Source organism: Triticum urartu, chromosome 7 (assembly GCF_003073215.2).
Source record: "Triticum urartu cultivar G1812 chromosome 7, Tu2.1, whole genome shotgun sequence".
Classification (NCBI taxonomy): domain Eukaryota; kingdom Viridiplantae; phylum Streptophyta; class Magnoliopsida; order Poales; family Poaceae; genus Triticum; species Triticum urartu.
The window spans coordinates 87184320-87191439 of NC_053028.1; the positions used below are offsets into that span (position 1 = coordinate 87184320).

General features: G+C 42.5%; 1 long non-coding RNA gene across 3 annotated transcripts; it reads left to right on the forward strand.

The window, feature by feature from the left end:
• The first annotated feature begins 2045 nt into the window (after positions 1-2045).
• LOC125525055 lies at positions 2046-5121 on the forward strand. Of its 3 annotated transcripts, XR_007291130.1 has the most exons (3): positions 2103-3394; positions 4571-4657; positions 4794-5121. It is a non-coding gene; the product is annotated as an uncharacterized LOC125525055 (long non-coding RNA). The 3 variants fall into 3 exon arrangements; XR_007291129.1 differs by having other exon boundaries at positions 2046-4657; XR_007291131.1 differs by lacking the exon at positions 4571-4657 and having other exon boundaries at positions 2046-3394.
• The last annotated feature ends 1999 nt before the right edge of the window (positions 5122-7120 follow it).

Sequence of the window (7120 nt, forward strand, 5' to 3'; positions counted from 1 at the left end):
GAGGTCGAGCTTCGAGAGGAGAAAGCTTAAGTAGTGTGGCTCGGCCATTCCATCGAACACCTCATGTGCATAGGAGGTGAGCTAGAGCACCACAAAGCCCTCTCCCCTCGGCCAGAGAAAAACGGAGCACTGCGGTGCTCTGCTCGCGAGCGAGGGGTATATATAGGCACGTCATTGGTCCCGGTTGGTGACATGAGCCGGGACTAAAGGGGAGCCTTTGGTCCCGGTTCAAGCCACGAACCGGGACCAATGGTGGTGGGCCAGGAGCGAGGCCCATTGGTCCCGGTTCATCCCACCAACCGGGACCAAAAGGTCCAGATGAACCGGGACCAATGGCCCACGTGGCCCGGCCGGCCCCCTGGTCTCACGAACCGGGACCAATGCCCACATTGGTCCCGGTTCTGGACTGAACCGGGACTAATGGGCTGACTCGGCCTGGACCAAAGCCCTGTTTTCTACTAGTGTACCAATAGCCGGCGGTATACTAGATTGCCCGACGGTAAAAATCCAACTCTCGGATATCCAATTAAATGCCCGACGGTTCATTATAATGTCCAACGGTTTTTGCTACACCCTCAGGGATTACATGTAATGCCCGACGGTGAAATTTAATAGCCGAAGGTGAAAAATAAAACTCTCACCTATTAGTGCAAATGGCCGATGGTACATATGTGACTCTCGGTTATTTGGAAAATACCCAATGGGAGATAGCAATAACCGACGGGTAACTTTCACTCTCTGTGATATGCTTCAATGGATGACGTCAATAAACATGTGGAATGACCAATTGTAATTATATTCCAGATAATTCAAGATGATACATTTCTCTATAAGTATTAACCAATAGCTAGTATTCTAGAGTGTCTACTCACAGGCTATGTATCCGCGCATAAGCTGATTTTATATACAGATGTATGTATAAATTTCACACTTTTAATTGTTGACTTGCAAGTTCCATTGAGAAGTTTTATCTCTATATCGGTAATTTATTACTCTGGTTGTAGATTCTGTAGGTCCGAGGGGTGTTGGGTGCAGGCTCTACGTTGGGGTAAACCCTTGACCAATGAGGCCGGCCACGATGTTGGCGACGCCCATGGCACTGTTTTCCTTCTTGTGGGCAACATCGAGACCTACACCCAGCCCTCCGCCTCTTGGCTGCAGGCGAAAGCCCAAAATCTCCGGATTGGGCGACGGCGGCGCATCGACGTTGCTTTCTTCTTGAAGGTGCTAGCTTGGAAGCTCTTCGTGGTCAGGGCTCAGTGCGGTGGTGGTCCGCTGGTCTTCAATAGTGTCCATGCTCGGCAGCTGCGGTGGGTGTTTGGGTCTTGGCCGGAGACAGTGGCGATGTATGAGTTTCCTTTAGGGGTGAGCTCGCCACGACTGTTGTCCTATCCTCGGCAACTGGTTGGCCTGTCCATTCGTGCTCGAGGGTGAGTTGCTCTGCCTGCCGACAGGACGGCGTCCTTCGATCCAGGACGAGAGTGCAGGGGTGCCCTCTTCGGAGGCAGCGACGGGACAACAAGTTTGACCTTGGGAGGAAGAGTGTGGCTTTCGTCCGGCGGTGAATAGCTCCCTTGTCGGAGCCGTTGATGACATGATCTGAGTCCGTCGTTGTTTCGTGAAGTTGTGTATCTCGTTGATTCATTTTCCGTTTCTTGTTGTATGGCTGGTTGTAATTTGTAGTTTTCTTTATATATAAAGCAAGGAGAAAGTCTTTCTCGGTATAGCACACACAGTCAACTATAACTTTATATATGCATACTAATATACTCCCCCCGTCTCAAAATAAGTGTCTTAAAATTAGCATAAAGTTGAGACACTTATTTTAAGACGGAGGGAGTATTATTAAATAGAGCTGCTATAACATATAAAGTAGTGATTTAAACGCTTTTATATTTCTTTACAGAAGCAATGAGATTTACGTACAACGATTAATGTCAAATATAGATTGATTCCCTGATTTGGGTCATATTTTTCGAGCTGATTTGGGTCCAACATTAGCCAATCGTACAAAGACCGTCCAATATTTCCCGCTTGATAACAAATTTTATGTACGTGGCCACGTCCTCCCATGTCTCACCCCCTTTTCCCTCTGATGAAACCTCCCACGCAGCTCCTTCTCTTTCCGCCATCCCCGCCAGTCTGCCACCACGCGCCAATCCCGTCGTCGCCCGTCGATTCGGCACGCAGTTCCACCCTCGTCTCTCTCCCTGGTCCAGCAACGTCACCCAGCCCCTTAGCTTTTCCTCCCGGCGCGAAAATGTCCTTTTGACTCCCGTCTCCGTCTTGTTGGCCCGCAGATCTGGCAGCCCTCGGCCACGACGCTGCGAGCTCTGGCCGGCTTGACCTCGTCGCCCCCATCCAATAGGTGCTCGACACCGCTCCTCGGGACCGCGGCGGTCTTCTTCATGGTCTCTCTCTCCCTTCACCTCCTACGCCATGTATCAGCCCCTTCCTGAAGCTCCTCCTCATCCGTGTGCCCCCCTGATGTCGCCGAGTGGACCACGCCCACTCCCGCCTCCGCCCGCCTGTACCAGGTCCGGTCGCCTCTTCCTTTGGGCTTTGCGCAATTCGTCGAGCAGGTCATATATGTGGCGTGTGTACGTGTGCTTTTGTAATGGATGGTGGGATTGTGTTCTGGTGGTTGGGGTGCAGGATTTGCTCCTGTTGTTCAAGTTGAATACCGGGGAGATGGAGGAGATGGTGCCATGAAGGGCTAGTGTGGTGGTGAGGTTCAAGTTCTATAACGAGGCCATGGTTGTTTGCATGTCTGTTTAGTTTTTTTTTCTTTTGTATGGTTGTTGAAAAACAAAGCCGAGCCTATTAGTTTGGAAAATAAAGTCAAGCCTATGTGTTGAAAAATAGTTTGATTAACTAGCAAGTGGCCATTTGCGCCGGTGAGTTGAGCTGGCTAGCTTGTGTTGATGCATGCATGTTTGGTCAAGGCTAGCTAGTTGCAGCAGTTGGGAATAGTACATAAGAGAAGAGACCCTATATCAGCGTGTGTAATCAGGACTGGCATGTATACTTGATACTACTGTATAGCTTAACTAGCAGTCCCTGTAAGCAAACCAACTAACATTGAAGAGGTCCTCCATTCATGTCATAGTACGTACATTCCTAGTTCTTTTTCCTTCAGTTTTGGTTCGTAGATGTAATTGTAAGTTTTGTAATCTCGCTTTTGCTTTTCTTATCAGTATTTTGTAGTTCTGTAACATTTAACTTGTATGCCTAAGGCTGAAGCAGTCACTGACATGTTAACATCATGTCCCGTGTGTTCTTTCTCAAAGATGTAGAGCAGGGGTTCTTACAGTTTGATAAATATAGGCCACATCAGATTCTGAAGGCGGCTTTGAAAGGGGTGAGATGATGCTCGTCAAGACTAACTGAAAAGGTTAGTCCATCATGTCTTACCCATTTAGTTATGCGCCAATTTAGTTCTGGACAACATGAGCATGCTGCGGATAACTTGCTTTGAGACATGCTCTTTTTATTTGAGCCTGATTTCTTAGATTACCTCATTGCCTACGTGGTACTGTTGTATTGTATATGATGTATGCACCTGCTTATGCCCTATTTTCCCAGATGTGGCTCATAACTGAGATATCTATCTATTAAATCCATCTTAATTAAGGTGCGATGGCACAATTTGGTTGAACTCATATAGGAAAAGATGTTGCTATAATCAATTACAGTAAAATCATTTGCACAGAGAAAAATATTTCAACATTAGACAATATGATCTGGCATGTTTGACCCTCATCAGGCGTCCTCCTTTCTAGCTTTTGTTTTTCCCTGTACTAGCTTTGCCTCTTTTGGTCCTCAGCTTTCCAGACCTTGATGCTTTTGAGAATGTCCAGCAAACTTGGTTTCATTTTAGTAATGGAACCAGGGGGCCGCCTCTCTGTTTATCTAAAAAAGTGGACAGTATTGAATTTTTTTGGAAGTGCATACAGAAATAATGGTAGCTTAACATGAAGAATGATTGTGACCTGTCATACGAAACATTAGAAGTTGCTTAATTTGCTATGCGCAATATAACCTAAACTATTGTTGGTGGAGATTAGTGTGCTACTGCTATTTAATTTGTTTGAATGAAAAATTATATTTATATCTTTCTTTACATGACATTCTTAATCTGTTTTTTGTATTTATTGTATGCCCAAACTAGCCAATAGTGTTATGCTAGTCTACTGCTTCTGTTGTGTCATCAGACTGCAAAATATAAGCGCTAGTATATATACTTCAGTGGGGTTGCAGATGTCTGTTGTACATTTGTACTTGGTTATCATTTTACAACTTCAACAAGCCAATGAATCGATTATCGATACGACATATGTGTCTTTCAGATAAGGTTTTTTTTACCTGTATCACCTGGCCATCTTGGTGTAACCATAGTACATGCGGGTTCTGGACATAGGATTGTTATAGTTAATTAAAAAATGTCATGTGCTTCGAATTATATTAATGTTACAAGTAATTTGAAAAGCATGATGTGTTCTGAACCGTTGCAAACTTATAATGAAATTGACATTAGTGCAGTTTATTGGTATATTCCTTTTGTACACAGAGCAACGTGTAGTACTCAGTCTATTACTTGGAGTTGCGTTCCTGCTGATTCATGTAAACCTGAAAATTGCATGTGAAGGACCAAAAGGTGAGTACGTAGTCATACTGTTAGATATCTAACCAGTCAATTAGAACATCTAAGTTCCTTTTTTGTATCATCAATTAAATTTCAACTACAGTATGTCATTTTCATCTCCCTTACATCTAGTCTAATCATTTCTTAGGAATGGGAGACAATACTGAAGAATCATGATCTATGGCAAGGGTGATGATGTCTATGGCGATGAGTGTTATGATCTATTTGGCGACGAGCATTATGATCCATATGGTGATGAAGGGTGACGAGTCTGGTGATCTTTCTTCAAGACGTTCAACAAAGTGAAATCATGGGGTTTTGGTCAATCTAGCTTATGAATAATGCTTGGACCATTATATCTTAGTTTTTTTTGCATTTTAAACTTTCTAGATTGTTCATCATGATCAATGTAATTCTGATGCAACTCTTCTGATATTTTGAAAGTTGTGCTATATACAATATATGTTACTTGGTCATGTGTGGGCTGTGCAATTCTGTATATATCTGAAATGAAAAGCAATCCTCTAAGGGTGACTATATATATAGGGTGTTCGTAGGCCTCTCAACTATAGGAATAAATGAAGGGGTGTATGCACAACCAGCGATTATACTAGCTGACAGTTTGGTTCTCCTCTTAGTTATAATGAACCCCAAGGGGCCAAATATGCCGTCACCTATTGCAAAAGCCGAGGGGAATTGATAACTGTCAGGAAATAAATTCCCGACGGGAAACCGTCAGATATGAGCATCGTCAAGTTTTGGGGAGCTGGCTCGCGACCAAAATATGACCGACGGCTCACCGTCAGCCAAATACCGTGGAAAAATGTATTACCCTACGGTCCCGTCGGCTATTATTGTAATGGCCGACCAAGCATAGCCGACGGGAGATTGCCGACGGTGTACCGTCGGTTATAAAGAAAGATGACGGTGAAGGAAAATATCCGACGGTAATTTGACCCTCGGTTATAATGAGAAATCTAGTAGTGTAAGTAATTTTTATTTGCTGTTCTTAGTTATTTTCTATCTTTAGTTATGGGTAGGAAACGCAAAATACCAAAAAAATTAGTTGTACCTACTGAACCAATGGTTGAAGAACCAATCAAAATCTATTACTCTGTTGAAGCTTATTACTTGGATCATCTTCGATCCCTTTGTGCTCGTGCTGAAACCCACTAGCTTAGTTGAGGGCAAATCCTTAGATGAGCATGATTGTTATGTGCGGCACCGTATATCTGAAAAAGGGAAACTATTATGGGGTCAAATTCAACGTTTGCAATGCTATGCTTGGAATTTATGCGAAATATATGATTTTACTTGTTGTACTGAAAACCCTAAGGAACACCTTCCCTACCAATGTGAGTTTATTGATAATGGAATCTTATCTTCTTATGCTAAATGTGTTTACAGTTACTATGATGTTCAACAAATTGAAGAATTTGTTGCTTTTGAGGGTGCTTATGAAATTGCTTCTTTGATTGAAAAGTATGATGCTACTTTTCACAAATCTGAAAATTTTGCTATACTTAAATATTGCTATGATAATTATGCTTCTAATACCTATGTTAAACAATATATTGAGGAATACTCCGCTGTCCAAGAAGAGACTAATATTTTGCAGGAGTCTATGGAAGAAGAAATTGATGACACTATGAGCTCATTGGATGAAAAAGATGAGGAGAGCGAAGAACAAAAGGAGTAAGAGCGGATTGATCACCCGTGCCCACCTTCTAATGAGAGTAACTCTTCAACTCATACATTGTTTAATTCCCCTTCGTGCTTACCGAAGGATGATTGCTATGATGACTGTTATGATCCCATTGATTCTCTTGAAATATCCCTTTTTGATGATGCTTGCTATGCTTGTGGCCAAGATGCCAATATGAATTATGCTTATGGAGATGAACTTGCTATAGTCCTTATATTAAACATGAAATTGTTGCTATTACACCCACGCATGATAGTCCTATTATCTTTTTGAATTCTCTTGATTATACTATATCGGAGAAGTTTGCACTTATTAAGGATTATATTGATGGGTTGCATTTTACCGTTGCACATGATGATTTTGATAAATATAATATGCATGTGCTTGCTGCTCCTACTTGCAATTATTATGAGAGAGGAACTATATCTCCACCTCTCTATTTTTCCAACATGATAAAATTGTAAGAAACTGTTTATACTATGTGTTGGCCTTTACTAGGTGTGCATGAATTGTTCTTTTACGACATGCCGATGCATAGGAAGAGAGTTAGACTTCGTCATTGATTGATATATGTTGCTTTGTGCTCACTACTAAATTACAAATCATTGTTAATTAAAATTGGCTTTGATATACCTTGGGATCCGGGTGGATTCACTACTTGGGCACTATATGCCTAGCTTAATGGCTTTAAAGAAAGCGTTGCCAGGGAGACAACCCGGAAGTTTTAGAGAGTCATTTATTTCTATTAAGTGCTTTCATATAGTTTAAAA